Source organism: Protopterus annectens, chromosome 1.part1, assembly GCF_019279795.1.
Source record: "Protopterus annectens isolate FY-2018-M chromosome 1.part1, PAN1.0, whole genome shotgun sequence".
NCBI lineage: Eukaryota > Metazoa > Chordata > Ceratodontiformes > Protopteridae > Protopterus > Protopterus annectens.
This window is the reverse complement of record NC_056726.1, coordinates 789,963,723-789,980,487: the sequence shown is the minus strand read 5'-3', so window position 1 is coordinate 789,980,487 and position 16,765 is coordinate 789,963,723. Positions and strand designations below refer to the sequence as shown.

General features: G+C 41.8%; 1 protein-coding gene across 2 annotated transcripts in view; it reads left to right on the top strand.

The window, feature by feature from the left end:
- The window catches only part of EPG5 (ectopic P-granules autophagy protein 5 homolog), a 2,535,958-nt gene that overhangs the window by 716,029 nt on the left and 1,803,164 nt on the right, over positions 1 to 16,765 (top strand). The gene's annotated exons all lie outside the window — the stretch shown is intronic.

Genomic DNA, 16,765 nt, shown 5'->3' with positions numbered 1-16,765 from the left:
TGCCCAGCCAACAAATTGTATTCCTGGGAGCAAGCTTGAACATAACTTCCCAGGTGGTATTCCTCACTGCAGAAAAGCAGGTCCATTTGACAAACTATTTCAAACTAATGGCCAGCAAAACCCAGCTATCTGCAAAGAAAATACTGCAAGCCCTAGGGTTCATGGCCTCATGTATTCTGCTAATTCCATATGCAAGACTGCATATGAGGAAACGTCAGTGGTACTTAAAAAGTCTCTGGTGTCAACATTCTTAGGACCTGGAAAAAGTTATTCCTATCGTACCTTATCTAAGGACAGAGTTCCTTTGGTGGGCAGAAGCATGCAACCACAACAAGGGACTGCCTTTCACTCAACCCCTCACCGCTAAAACCCTGACAACAGATGCATCAGACTATGCATTGTGGGCTCACATGGCAGACAAATGCATTCAAGGCAGATGGAGCCCAGAACAAATTCCCCTGCATATCAATCAAAAAGAGATGCTAGCTGTACAGAATGCTCTGACAGTCTTCAAATACCTTATCCTTCCATAACAGCTCCTGATAAAGACAGACAATACCACAGTTATGTGGTACATAAGTAAGCAGGGCGGGACTCATTCTTACCAACTCTGCAGGTTAGCTATGGCTCTGTGGAACATAGCATTAAGCATCCAAGTGCACTCACAAGCTCAATTCCTGCCAGGCAAGCAAATTTCACTGGTAGACGACTTAAGCAGAAATCCACTGGACCCTCACGAATGGAAACTGGAACCAAAATCATTCAAACTTCTAACCCAGAGGTGGGGAACAACAGAGGTGGTCCTTTTTGCCTCCCCCCAAAACCACCAATTGAACCAATTTGCACCAGGAACCCTCACAGCAGAGCCTGGAAGGTGGACGCCCTGTCTTTTACATGGGAAAGCCTCTCAATTTATGCCTTTCCTCCTCTGCCCCTCCTCTCAAAAGTAGTACTCAAGATCAAACAGGACAGGCCAAGGGCAATCCTTATTGCACCAGACTGACCACACCAGCACTGGTACCCACTCCTACGCAGTCTGACAGCAGTGCCACCCTGGCACCTACATCAGACACCTTCCCTGCTGTCTCAGCAGGAAGGACAGATTTTGCATCCACAGCTGCAAACCCTAAACCTTGCAGCCTGGCTTATCCCATGAATACACCACCAGCATCCCTCAGCAAACAGGTGCTGGACATCATCCTCGAGGCCAGAATGCCTAGTACTTGGAAATCCTATGCTGAAAAGTGGAAAATATATTGTTCTTGGAGTCAATCTCAAGGAAAGGACACAGCTGTGCCCAACCTGCCTCAAATCCTTGATTACCTAGCTGAGCTGCTCCACAGAGGCCTGTCCTTCTCATCCATTAAAATTCATGCCTCTGCCATTTCAGCTCATTGTAATACTGAGCCTCCTCTCTTTTCTCACCCTCTCATCAAACAGTTCCTGAGAAGAGCTAACAATTTAAGGCCCCCTAGGAGAGCTCCCACCCCGGCCTGGGACCTTAAATTTGTACTGGAAAAGCTCACACTTCTCCCTTTTGAACCTGCTGCTTCAGCAGAGTTAAAATTCCTCTCTTGGAAAACAGCCTTACTTCTAGCTATTACTTCAGCAAGAAGAGTGTCTGAGTTACAGGCACTAATGGAGGTGGAGCCCTTCATTATTTTCCATGCTGACAAGGTTTCCCTCAGGACTAACCCTTCCTTTATGCCCAAGGTGGTATCCAGTGTGGCTTTAAACCAATTCATCCATTTGCCAACCTTTTTCCCTAATCCTCAGAATAGAGGGGAAAGGATCCTGCACTTCTTGGACGTGCACAGGCAGCTCAGGGTCTACCTTGACAGGACTAAGCCTTTCAGAAAATCTGACCAGCTACTAGTCAGCTTTGCTACAGGGGCAGAGGGCAAGGCCATTTTGAAGCAAACCATTTCCAAATGGATAGCACACTCCATCCATTTCTGCTACAAACACCATGGAAAGCCTACCCCTCTGGGGATCAACACTCATTCCACTAGAGCTACTTCAACCTCTACAGCATTTCTCAGGGGGGGTCCCCACCAGGGACATCCTGGAAGCTGCAACCTGGAATTCTGTACACACCTTCACCAAACATTACCACTTACCTATTTTTTTCTAAATCCAGAGCTGGATTTGCTACAGCAGTCTTACAAGACCTGCTAGCCAGCCCCAACACTTCTTGACTGCCTCCACCCTTCCAGAGCTTTGGGAATCAACCCAAGTGTGATGAGTGCAACAGTGAAACACGAAGAACATAGTACAGTTGTGTACACTTACCATAAATGTAGATGTTCAAGTGTATTCACTGTTGCAGTCCTGGTTTCCCTCCCTCCGGCCCTCTGGCTTTCTCTATCCTTTTTACCTATCCTCTTTATGGCCATCTTTTATGGCAGGGGTATTTACTTTTTACTGGAGGTGTTCCACACCATGTAATAGCTTCCTATTTTGGGGACTCCTGATATCTAGGGCAAGAAAAACAGATGTAATGGCGTCGGCTGCATGTTTTATACCCCCTGACGTCATGGAAGAGGCGACAGCATCCGACGCAGAAATCCCAAGACTCTGGTATTCGGGCCAACTGAGGGCTACCTGCAGGCAGATAACCCAAGTGTGATGACTGCAACAGTGAACACATTCGAACATCTACATTTATGGTAAGTGTACACAACTGTACTTTCTTCATCACTGTCGTCACACCATTGCATATATCACCAGTGAGGATTTGAAAAACTGCAGTGTTGAGATGAGCCCATCTCTTTAAAAGAGGTGCACATCTTAGTCATGATGTAGTCATGAGACATTGCCAAGTCTGTGTGTGTGTGTGTGTGTGTGTGTGTGTGTGTGTGTGTGTGTGTGTGTGTGTATATATATATGTGTGTATATATATATATATATATATATATATATCAGTCCATGTACGAAGCTTTCTGAAGTCTTCTTGCCATTTGCACAGCCTGCTATCTGTTTGCCTTTCCTAGTGCTGCTGAGGTAAAGTACCTGACCCTGCAAAGTGACAGTTTGACCACCATGACTGTATTGTCTCCAGAATTTTCTTTATTTGGAATCTCAGCTCTTTGAGTGTATTTGTCAGCATTGCCTCTGATTTGCAACATGATAATGTCGGACTTAGGGTACATCACAGCAACAAGTGGAATAGCCCCCCCCCCCCAAAAAAAAGAACATCTGGAGTAGCCCATTCCAGGGTAGACCTCTTCTGCTCCTCCATTAGATTTGGATGGTGAATATGGGGAAATACAAGATCTACAAGATGGGAGTCGTGTTTTCATACTCTGCATCCCAATGCATACAAGAGTGCCCAAAATTCACACTGTGACTCATTACTAACTAGTTGTAGAACTGATGCTAATAGCTCCCTTTTGTCTTAATTTGTACATTCTGGTCTCTGATGATGTTCATCGGCCCATGCCACCTCATTGCAATGCATAGTACATGCAGCCATTCCACACAGCAGATATGTACTGAATAGTCTCCAGTTACCCTTGTCTAGCTAAATATGTACCAGCCATGGTACAGATGCAAAGACTACTTTGAAGGCATAGCAATGGCATGCTCAGAATGATAATGACTGAGTAATTCATCGTCTGTCAGCAGTCATTCTTAACTTGTCCTTGTACACGAGGTCGTGCACTAAGGCAAATTTTTGCCCTGGTAGTTGCCTCTTTCGGAATAGCAAGCACTGTGGCTCTAAACTGATCAGTCTGTGTAGTCTTGGCTGCCATGGGGCAGCCAGCACTACATACAGTAAAAATGGAAGCAGGCATTCTGAAGGCAATGCAGGGGCATACAGCATTTAAGTGTGGAAATTGCGTTTCCCACACCCACTGACCAAATCTACTGGATGAGCAGAAGAGGTCTGTTTTGTTGTAAAAAGACAAAGCACAGGATGGCCTGCCACTCCACTGACTTAACCTGTACAGGTAAGGAATTTGAATGTCAATTTGGGTGTCTACAAGTGTCCTCTATGTGTGGTAGTTGCCTTCTCAGGCCACTCTGGCCAGTATGGACTCGAGCAGTCATCTGCTGTTAGCAGTTAGCCTTATCTCTGCTTTCTGCATTTATATGAGGCCTTCCCCTAAGGGAAATGGCACTCTTGCAAATGGATCTTTCAGAGTTTCAACTGAAAAACATAGACATTGTGCCTGTAAACTGGTTAGTCATACCAAGAGTACCACATACAGTTAAGATGCATAGGGACATTCTGAAGGCAAAGCCACAGCATGCCATGTGCAAGTGTGGTCAGTGTGACACTTAACTAATCATTCTCTAAATACCCACTCCTGCCACTGGTCAAGCAAGACACACAGCACCAAATGTAAGTATGCATTACAGCATTCACTGGCTAAACTTGACCATACCACTTACCAAAACAGCTGACTTAGTGTATGCATAAAAAAAAAAAAAACAGGAGCAGTATGCCCCTGAGCTGGAAAGTGTTAGAATGTATGCTGCCACACCAGGACACTGCAACAATGTATGCCAGTTTGCATCACAGTGTGGTACATTAAATGTTTTTTTGTGCCCAAACTCACTTTGCACATCAGTCACTTACAGGAATCTTCAGTTGGCAAGACCTCTGTGCTGGTGGTGCTCACCAAAGCACTTCATGCAAAGGTTGTTCTGACATATCAGACACCCCCAGGAAGACTTAGTATGCTTGCCTATCAATGCACAATGTTGCTTCTGAATTTTCACCATTTGACTTGGAAGTTGGAAATGGGCGAAGAATGGCTGACTGACTGTGGCTCAGTAGTCCCAGTGCAGCTCTTTCTGTTCTTGTAACAGGCAATGAGGTGCATTCCCAACATTCTCCCAGAGCACAACTCATTTGCATGAACAATGAGGCTGATACAGAAAAAGTACTGCTGTCATAGGAAATAATGAATAACTTCACTATGGTCACATCCCACAAGAACCAGAACATGTAGTTACTGCATTTGTGACCTTTGTGCATGTTTAGCGTACTGCATCATATGCTGATCAGCTGTGTCCAATCCCCTTCATGTAACTGTTGTATATGTCCACAGCTGATTGTTGTATATGTCCAATGTGCTATCACCTGTGTGTAGTATCTGTTTATAAAAGTGGGTCACTTGTTTGTTGGCAATAAAAATACTGGAGCCTTCCATAGTGTTGCCACTAGTAGGCCACTCTGCAGCTGCTTTTACTATTTTTAAATATCTGTGGCTGACCTGCACTGTTCATGTGCAAAGGATGGGGTGCCACTCCACTGACTTAACCTGTACAGGTAAGGAACTTGAATGTCAGTTTGGCCATCTACAAGTGTCCTGTGTCTGTGGTAGTTGCCTTCTCAGGCCACTCTGGCCAGTATGATAGGCAAGCATACTAAGTCTTCTTGGGGATGTCTGACATGTCAGAACAACCTTTGCATGTAAGTTATCCTGCAGTAATTGCTTTGTGAGAGGGACAGAGGTAAAGAATGAATTGAAAATAAAGAAGTATTGAGCATTTGTAATCATTCACCGCTAACTACTAACAGCCTGCCTGCAAAGAGTGGCATAGCTGGAGCTCCCCAAAACACACATGGATGCACACACCTGTGGGAGAAGTGCTAGGCAGCCTTCTGCTTGAGACATCCTTTGATTGGTGTAGGCTTTTTGAGCAGGGCTGACAGCTATCACTCAGTGCCTGCCTTGGTAGGAGTTTTCCAAGATGAATGTACACTGATAAATGGCTTAACTTTGACTCTGTCAGTGTGAAAAAAGAAACTGAAAGACAAGGTTCAGGAACTCTTGTCACATTTAGTAAATTTAGTTACTGGCGAGTAAGTACACTGTCTGGATGCTAGCAAACCATGCTGGCATTTAGAACCCTAAACAACCAAACACAGATGACTAAATATTTATCAGGTCTAATCTAGGAAACCTGGATAAAACTCTGAGTTTGAGGATTCTGAATATAAATCCCAGGCTGTGTCTTTGCTCATCAATGCTACCCAAATAGCAAAGCACTCAATTAAATGCAGCTGTAATGCTGCAGAGGCTTCTTCTAGAGGAGTGGCCACTGGTTTTGTCCTTTAGCAGGTTTGCTTGGCTTTGCCTCCACTCCCTCCCTGAAGATGTCAAGACAAAGCTTCAGGACTCCCCTCTTCATAGGAACTTTTTGTTTGGCCCTTATGCTGCTGAACTTTTCAAAACCCTGCAGGAAAAAGACAAAGTCACGCAGGATTTCAGGATTGTTCATACATCAGTTCCTACATACCAGAGGAGCTATCCCTCTAAACTGTCCTTGGGGAACAAAGCTTAAAAAGGGTAAAAACATACCCACTAATACCTTGCACCTGGGGTACCTTCACTCCACCACAGGTTCACTACTCGATTTAAGGACAGCTCATTTTCTATGTACCTTCCTAAGTCCTGGTTCAGAGTGACAATGGTTCATCTCCTGTGGTAAATGGTTCATCTTCCAGGCCCAGCTTGTAAATGTTTCATCTCCTAAGCCCCAGTTCACACTTATCAAATGTACCAGAACTTGTCAGAGATTTAGGATGCATGGCTGGGCTTAAATATGCCCTAGTGATCGTTAGCCTAGTATACACCTATGAACCTATGAAACTTGTCCCTACAGGCACTTTACATTCCTTCAGAGGACAATGCCCTCAGAGACTCCCTCAGCAGATCCAGAGAAGACCATCATGAATGGATCTGCCTGATTTTGTGAATTGGCTGACAGCTGCAGATATTAAATGAAATTATTGCAGTATATGTGACCAGTGAGTTGCTTGTCCTCCATTAAGGAACCAGTCAATAAGTTGCAACTTACGTTAGTGCAAGTGAATGACACTGGAACTCCACAAGTAATAACAGGTCATATATATATATATATATATATATATATATATATATATATATATATAAATGCAAGAAAATTGGAAATTGTTTTCTTTATTTGATGAGCACTTAAGCCCACAGATGTGGACTTCATCACACCTGAAACATTTATACAAACAGACCCCAGAAATATTTAGAATTCAAATAACTACACTTAGAAACTGATAGGGACAGTCCCCCTCCATCAGTCAGTGTTGACAAAAAATGCAAATGCCCTGTAGGTGGTATGGAAGTAGCATGCATTTCAATTAGATAGCATCATGGTATACCGTCAGCAAATGGGGGAGTATAGCTAAGTCCAAATAATGTTAAATTTATACAGGCAGTCTTTTGAAATGGTCCAGTTGTATCAGTGCTCTACCTCAGCAAACATATTCAAAATAAATTAAAAATACAATAAAAATCACTTTTTCAGAGGGAAGTGTGGGGTTAACTAACCATTTAGAATGCAAGAATCCAGTAAGTTCAGTAGGAAGGCATGGCTGTAATGTCAGTATGTTCACCTGGTGGAGGGGCCATGAGAATTTGGCAGTGGGCAATAGCTTCCAACCGCTTTCTGATAGCAACGCATATCCCAGGGAATTCCAACATGATTGCAGACAAGTTAAGCAAATGTATTATCCTGCCTCACGAGTGGTCCCTCAATCCCAACATAGTGGCGAAAATCTTCAGCCGTTTGGGGCCAGACAGCATTGCAGTCTGACTTTTGATAAACACACTGTAATAAAACTACAACTGTATTTTTCTTTTACATATCAGTGTGACTACCCAAAAGATCAGTGACTGTCACTGAATAAAATGTTCATTTTGCAGCATTTAAAGTAATTCATCATTGTGACGTCAAAGTTAGCATCCGTCATTTGTCATACACTGCAGAATTCCTTTTGTCAACTGCTTCTTCTTGCTTGAAATTTCTCACCAACAAGCATTCACCTAGTCCTTTCATTGTTGACATATTGTAATCTGATCTGCCTGATTTTGTGAATTGGCTGACAGCTGCAGATATTAAATGAAATTACTACAATACACGTGACCAGTGAGTTGCTTGTCCTCCATTAAGGAACCAGTCAAGAAGCTGCAACTTACGTTAGTGTAAGTGAATGACACTGGAACTCCACAAGTAATAACAGGTCATAAATATATATTTATATATATATATATATATATATATATATATATATATATATATATATATGAATGCAAGAAAAATTGGAAATTGTTATCTTTATTTGATGAGCACTTAAGCCCACAGTTGTGGACTTCATCACACCATAACTCACAAATGAAAATAATCATGACCTCACTTTTTTGTTCCTCATAGTAAGACATTCATATTTGAGGGATAACAACTCACAATTAAAGTATTAGGTAAGCTAATTAGCCATGTGGCAAATGGTAATGTTCCATTGCAGGCAGAAACAGGGCATGTAAAACAAAAGAACAAAACCACAATACGAATTATCATTTGTACATAATTGCAGTATTGAATTGATATAGAAATATGAAGCAAAAATGCAAATAGGAGCAAAGAAATGCTACAACTTGATCAGCAAGTAGAGGAACCAAAGTTGTAGTCTGCTGGCAGTAGCAGGCCATGGCAACGCCATGACCTCCCAGGTATGAGTGTAGTCTCCGCTCTCCAAAGGTGTTTGAGAGTATAACTTTAAAATGTCTTCAATATTTATAAACCTTATGTTCCTGATGGTGTGTACTTAACACTTTAAACTCTTCTTACTCTCACTGTCTTATCGCTGCAACCACCAAGTTCTTGTTGCCTCACTCTGTGAGTAAGCTTGTACTTCATGATTTACTACATGGGTGACTTCTTCCCGAAAGATGCACTGATTGGACCTCAAGGATCTTCTTTTTATGTCTCATATTTGGGTTCATTCTCTTAAGCACGCAACATGTGGCATCTTTTTTTCTAGAATTTTCCATGGATGAATATGCGTGATTGTGGATTCTTCACAGGATTGTTGATATAGGTCCTTTTCCATACCTGATGTATATACCATCGTTTCTTCACCTGTGACTTCAGAGGATTTGCCAGTGATTGGCTGTCTCAGTAATAAGGCCATATTTTTAGCAGCCTTCTGTTTATTGTAGGGCCAGGGGTTGTCCACTGTTAGCAGTGAGTTAGCTTCATTCTGTCTGTTATTTTTGTGGAAGTTGAGGTCTGAGAGAGTCATGCCACAGCTCCCATCAGGGAGAATTGCATTTCCAAGTGCTTGTTACCACCTGTTCTGTGATTTAGTACCTCACAAAACGTTGCTGTGTATACCTTGAGTGAAAGGACAGAGAAGGGGAAATGGTAGAAACATTTTATTATCTCAGAGGAATTAACAGAATTGAAGATAGTAGCATTTTTGTGGTGAGGCACTGTACAGGGACAGGGAAGCATAGCTGGAATGCAGAGCACAGTTTATATGACAGAGTTCTTTTTTGAAGAGCATTCTTTCTGTGGGAAATAACATTGTTGTGCAGAATATGAAATAAAAAAATGATGGATTGAAGAATGAGTTGTTTAGAAATTTAAGCATTTTCTCTGTGTAAAGGAAGAAAAAGTATGTTTGTAGTAGTTTCTCCATTAGGTAGGATAACTGTCAGTCTAAGGAGGATGAGTGATCATCATCTTCAGGCAAGTTCTCCTTTTGTGGGTGCTGAGGATTTTCCTGTAGCTTTTGGACAACCCATTAATTCCCAAAAAATAAATAATGCTTTTATACCCAGAATATGTGGAGACATTAGAACAGCAAGTCCTATGTTGTTTATAGTATTCATTTTCCAGTGCCTATTGTTTCTAATTCAAGGTTGAGGGGAGCCTGATTCTCCCCTGGTAAGCAGTGTATGTAAAATAGAGTACCAGTCCTGGTCAGGATGTTAGTCCATTGCCGCTCTATTTTTTTTTAATGTAGTTTGAATGTGATCTACTGTGAGTCAGTCAGAACAAGCATACACACATAGTTAAATTATTTTTTGTTACAGTAGGGAAGAAGATGAAAAGAACGGCAAAATGTGATCATGAAATATAAAGGAAATCGGTGTCCATGAATGCGGTTAACTTTTATAGAAATATAATTTTTGAGCCTGGAAAAGAAACTCATGGTCTTTATTAACAACAAAGTAGAAGTATCTAGTATTAGATTGATTACTCAACATGGATGTTTGATCTCATAAAGGCTGAACATAGAATCCAATGTCATTTATATGTGCCAGCCAGAATGATTATGTTGAGAGGTACAGTTCAGTGTTTATATCAGTTGACAAATTTTTGTTGTCATGCAAAATGAAAAAGAAAAACTAAACAATAGACATGTAAGAGTAGTTGCTTTGTTAAAGAAGGTTGCTTACAGAATGCCAGTATTTATGTTTTGCCAAAGACTTAGAGTAAAGTTACAAGTGATTGCTTCTTAAAGGATATAGTTTACCTAAAAACAAACATTTGGTTTAAAGTTACATCAAAGTCAGCAGTTTGAGGAATTACTAAAATATGTTTTAGTTACATAAAAGAAATGTAAGGTACAGTAAGCAGTAGGTATAAAATTACGACCAACAGATGAAAGCTGTGGCAGAATGTGCATAGATGATCAAAGGAAAACTTAATTGAGTAAAGTATATAAATTAATTTTAACTGTAATTAATTTGCTAACTGTGTTGTTGTGTCTTTCGGCTTTTCCCAGTTAGGGGTCGCCACAGCGGACCTCCGGTCCGCTAATGATTGGCAGTGGATTTTTACGTGCCGAGTTGCCAGCCCTGATGCACAACCTTCAACGAAGGTACGCCCATTCACGCATGTCTCCACACAGAAGACGCTCTATCTGAGAATCGAACAGGACGTCTTACTGTGAGGTGACAATGCTACCACAGCATCACCACCGCTAATCCAACACAGTACCTCTCCACTCTGAGTCAGGCCACAAGGTCAAGGTAAGTAAATGCAGTATAAATGGACAATTCTAGAGAAGTCTATCAACCAGGATGTTTTTAAGTAATATCTCCAGTACACATTAGAAAATGCATGTGGACACACCGAGAACTTGCATGCTGCACCTAGACATAATTATAAGTCCAGATTAACCTCGAACCTAGAAGATGTGAGGCAGAAGTCATAACCACTGAATGCCTCTGCTTTGAAGATCGAGGTGGCTGGGGATGGGAATGAACCCATAGACTTTTGATTTTCCATCACCAGAAGCAAGGGTACTGCCTGCTTTAACAACTGACATGGACAATAAATTTCCTTTATGTTAAGCTTAGAAGTGTAACTTTTGTCATCAGTCATCACATCCCTCATGGAACACATCAGGATATACATTCATTCTCAGTAATATAATTAGCCACTGGTAGTTGGACATTGAGCAGGTCACTCTGTTATTAAATAATGAATCTCATGGTGAAGCAGCATAATTTTCAATAAGCCATGTGAAGAAAATGACTGCTGGTGATTTTTTTATAGAAAATATTTGGTTGTTGTCGCTCTATAGATGTTCGTCTTTTGGTCTCTACCCTTACTGTTTTGCATTTTTAAACTTGCTGGCAGTTTGTCTACACAGTATTAGTAAGATATCTGTTATCCATCCTTCATTTAATTTACTAGCATAAGGCAAGAAACAGCCATGTATGCCCATCCTTACAGATGGATACACCTTGTATATCATGGTATACACTTTTTAAAAATAATTTATATATGTTGTATAGTGAAATTAAAACTCAAAAGCGCTGGTGTATTTTCTGTAGTTTATGATTGCATATTTTGTTAATTTTTTTCCCAGAAGATGGGCATTTAATGGACATTCGTCCAGTATTCTAGGAGAGTTGCATAGCATCATAGAATATAGAAGGCAACTGGGCCGCGGGATAATTTTGTTTCTTGCCAGTATGTACCTTTGACCTTAGCTTCTTTACAAGGAATGATAGACCAGTCATACTCGGGATAATTGTTGAATACCAAATCTAACTGTCTAATTCCTTCTTGAAGGAAGATAATGTGTCACATTGTTTGATCTGGAGAGGAGGTTTGTTCTAACGAAGGGATAGTCATTCCATGATAAAGTTGTTTGGCCAATGTAATTTATTTGTTTGCTGAATCAGGTCTAGATCTCTAGTTCTAGTGTTAGCTGAACCGTTTGTTTTGCCTCATACTTCACAGTCCACCTAGAGTGTTGATTAATCCATACAACTACATTCCATGTTGAGTGTCATTACTTACATGTGTTAGTTAGTTCCCATCTCCAGTTTGCCTGATTGGCGAGAGCAGTTCACTGCCAGTGAGTGGACAGCCTTTGTAGCTTGATCAGTATTTGGATTGTGCCATGAAGTGATGATCTCAGTAGGTCTGTTTGTTTGTTCTGTTTATTTGCTTTTGTTGACTGGGGTAGAGCACTGATTGACACTATCCAATTTCAGTCTCAGACGATGAGCGTACAGAAGAAAGACAGTACTAATGCAAGGTCATAAAAAGTTTTTCACAATGTAAAATTAGCTTACAATAATGCAAAGGTAATTAACATAAACTTGGTAAAACTAAAGTACGGTAAAAAGACACGTAACATAACTGGAAACGGAGAATAATTAGACTATGTACAACTTGGCAAATACTAGCATAAAGAATAAGGTATGCACATTTTTACAGAACCAAATAGCAGGGATGGGGGGTGAGGAAGGGGATAAAGAGTAATTAATTATAGGGCAATATCAGGGTAGAGTACAAGAAGAGAAGGAGTATGAATAGTGTTACATCAGAGGAGTTAAGCTCTTAAAATAGAGGATTGATGAAATTATGAAGGCAGAGAAAGTTATAGAGGAAGAGAGTAAAGTTAAACTATGATTTAACGTCAGTTGATGCACTGTGCTTTTTCATCTTGCTCGCCCCCCCCCCCTTTGGGGGAAGGGGGAGGGGCTTGACCTTAATTGTCTGAAGCTGCGTATTTGACTGTGGTACTTCGTTTATAATAAAAAGGTGTCATCCCCAGGCCAGGCTTAGCATTACATGATATCCAAATACAGCATGTAACTTGAGGAAGGCTGTAGATTTTCACGGTGTTTTTTCTGCTTAATAAAGACTGACATGTAAAAATCTAGATACTTAGTTTATTTCTTAATGCAGCTGTAAACTGCAGGGTGCCTGTTGAAGCTCTGAGGATCATAATTACGATACATAAAATAGGAACTACAAGTGTCACTTGGGAAATACATACTAAGTCTGTTGTTGTGGCACTTAATAGTATTCCTCGACTGTGGGGTAGAGTAATGTCAGAGTTAGTAAGTTTATATATGTAAATATGCATATGTAGTAAGGGAGTAACTTTAATGGTTCATAGGTAGGTACTAGGCAATTGACCCTAGGGCCTATATAAGCCTAGCCAAAAATGTACCCTGGCTTTCGCCACCCAGGAAAATAATTTTCCTGTGCCCCTGTCGAGCAGAGCCACATTAGTGATCCCTGGGGTGACTTTCCAATTTCCCATCCAGTCATCAAGATTTTTCTTGAAGAGTGCTAATGAGGAGCTCTGTTTGACATAGGTAGTCTGTTCCAGAGTATGGGAAGTCTCTGGGACAGGAATCTATCCCTCCAGCATGTTCTGTTTATTGTGGTGACAAGGTTTAGGTCCCTAGAGTGTGTAGCTCGGAGGGATTGGGATTTCTTTAAGTGGAGCATGTCCAACAGCTCTGGGTTTGACATAGCTTTGTTTGTTAGGCAGAGATCGCCTCTGAGTAGGCGATATGCGACGGAGTAAAGCTGGAGTTTTTTGAGACGGTCTGCATAGGGCATCTGTTTGAGGCCAGTAATCCTCTTTGTGAGGTATTTCTGTGGCCTTTCTAGTTGTTGTAGATGTCTACTCTATAATGGGTCTAATGAGTGATGAGTAGAGGGGAGCAATGACCTCTTTTTTTCTGGATGAGAAACCTTTTGTGATGAGGTGTGCCACGTAGAAGGATTTCCTGACCACTGTGGCAATGTGATTATCAAAGGAGAGACTACTGTCCACCTGTGTCCCAAGGTCTCTTATCACATTTTCAGCGTTAAGTAGACTACCAGGTATGGGGTAGTTCATGGGTACACAATTTTGACCAAAGGGGATGACAATACACTTTTTGGCATTGAGCTTCAGGCCATGGCTTTGACACCAGGCATCTGTTTCATTGAGGTCCTTTTGTAGTATGTCCACATCGTTAGGAGTCTCGATTATGGCTCCTAGTTTGCAGTCATATGCAAACTTTGTTAGCCAAAGACCTTCTGTGTTAGCCTATACTTCAGAGAAGTAGATACCAAACAGGAGAGGACCCAGGACTGAACCATGTGGTACTCTACTTATCACTGGTCTGAAGTCGGATTTGGAGTCTGCTACTTTCACAGTGTGGGTTCTGTCCGTGAGCCATTTGGCAACCCATCTTGTGATATAGGGATTTATACCTAGTTTATTGAACTTATCTATAATTCCAGAGTGGGGGATGGTGTCAAAAGCCATGGCGAGATCTAGATAAGCCGTGTGAACCACCTTACCCTCATCTATGGCTTTGGTGACTGCTTCAAAGAAGTCAGTCAGGTTTAGGAGACATGATCTGCCTTTTACAAATCCGAACTGGGTAGGGTCCAGAGTTTGGAGATTACCAATGTCTTTGTTTATGAGTTCCATGATGATACATTCCATGGCCTTGCAGACCAGGCTCGTCTGGCTAATGGGGCGGTAGTTCCGGGGGTCTGTCTTGGCTCCCCCCTTGTGGAGTGGAATAGCAGTCATGGTGCGCCATTCAGTGGGTACAAAGCCTGAGGTGAGGCTATGATTGAACATGGTACTTAGGTAGGGTGCCAGTTCATTCTGTAGTTTGTGTAGAACGCAGCCTGGGATATTGTCAAGTCCCATGGATGCTGTGTTCTTGGCTTTGGAGAGTGTGTTTTTTACCTGTGCAGCCGTGATTACAGGAACTTTGCATTCTTTCGGTATAGAGATGGGCCCTCTAGGGGGTGAGAGGGGGGTAAAGTTAGCACTGAACCTATCTGCCAGGATGTTGGCAATATCAGTTGGTTCTGTATATTTAGTGCCATTGTGCTGTAACTCAGAGCAGATCTGAGTGTTGCCATTGAGATTCTTGACATAGCTATAGAATGCTTTGTGGTTGTCTTTAGAGTAAGTGGCAATTTTGTTTTCATAACTAGCTTTGGAGGATTTTATGAGGGATCTCAGCTTCTTACTGAGGTTGACCAGGGAGTTCCTCCAGTCATGGGATTTTACTCTTTTTTTGCAACAGTTTCTTTCTTCTGTTGTAGAGCTTGTTTATGGCAGAGGACCACCAGATTGGTTTCCTTTTTTTGGAGGATAGCATCTTGGTTCTATTAGGGATAGCATGATTCATGCACTCGTGTAAGTGCTTATAAAGTGCATTTGTGTAGGATTCAGCAGTCCTACCTCTATTGTCCATCTGCATGGGTGTTATGAAGTTTGCCACTTCTGTCTTAAGAAGTGTGAAGTTGGCTTTGGAGAAGTTTTTTATGGTGATTTCCCTAATTGGGGGTGGGGGCGTGATGTGGATGTTTAGGGTAATTAGCTTGTGGTTGGATCTGACCAACGAGGAATTGACCTCTGGTGTGGAACACCGATTGCCCATGTTGGTAATGACCAGGTCTAGGATATTGCTGCCCCTGATCGGGGTGTGAATAAGTTAATCCATGGCGTTGAAATTTATGAATTCCAGAAAACTTTGAGGAAAAGAGTTGGTGCATGAGTAGTTTTCCCAGTTATTGGTGGGGTAGTTGAAATTGCCAATTATTAGGGTATTGGGTTGTACCCTACTACTTTCCAGTGTATCAAGAAATGAGGAGTGTGAATCCTGGGGCATGGTGGGGGGTCTGTAGCAAGCTACAATTTGGATTGCGGTCTTGCCCAGAGTTAGTTGCACTTGGATAATCTCGGATGCATTATGCTGTGCAACTAGCCTGGAGGTGTGGATATCCTTAATGAATATGGACATGCCTCCACCTTTAGTGCTTCGTTCCAGGTTAGGTGGCCGAAAGGTGTGGTATGAATTATAACCTGGTAATGCAGGGATGCTCTCTGGAGCTTTGAACCAGGTCTGTGTCACTGCACAGATGTCGATGTTCTCCATTTTAAGGAGTGCCTTGAGTGAGTGCATTTGAGGTTTGGACTTCAAGAATTGAGTTGCATTACCCTCAGATTTTGCTTGCATGTACCTGTTACAGTGGTGAATTTGTCATTTGAACCTTTCCTAAAAAAGGCACTATAGGGGTGGCAAGAGCCTTAGCCAGTATCCGGAATCCCAAGGGCGACTGGCAAAGCATCGTGTTGTCCCAGGCAGACAAATACTGGATCCCCTTAGAATGACACCAGAAGCTTAGCCAGTTGTTGAAGTCAATCATTTTGGCCTTGTACTGTGGTATCATTCTGGGTGATGGCAGGATGCTACTCAGGGCTAGGGTCATACCTGCCTGGGCTACAAGATCAGAGAGCTCCTCCATGTCTCTTTTCATGTAGTCCAGGGAGGTACGTCTCAGGTCATTCACACCAACATGTATCCAAACACAAATTTACAAGAGGGGTGGGCAGTTTCAAAGCCACCAAGATTAACACCAAAACAGAAACAGGGAGGGTGGGTGGGGAACTAACTGAAAAACAGAGTCAAAACTTCCAGTTCAGTTAACATTCAACATTCAATGCAACACAAATAAATCAATTAAAATGCTGTGTTATTTGAAAAAAGTGCAGATAAAAGGTACTTAAATTCTCTTATACGTCCAGTTGAATACAGCTAGATCTTAGCCGACCAAAGATGAGGTTTTAAGCAGAAAATATTCCAAAATGAACCACTTAAATAGACAGCGACAGGATATCAATGAATGAGACTACCCCTGCTTGCAATTTCTA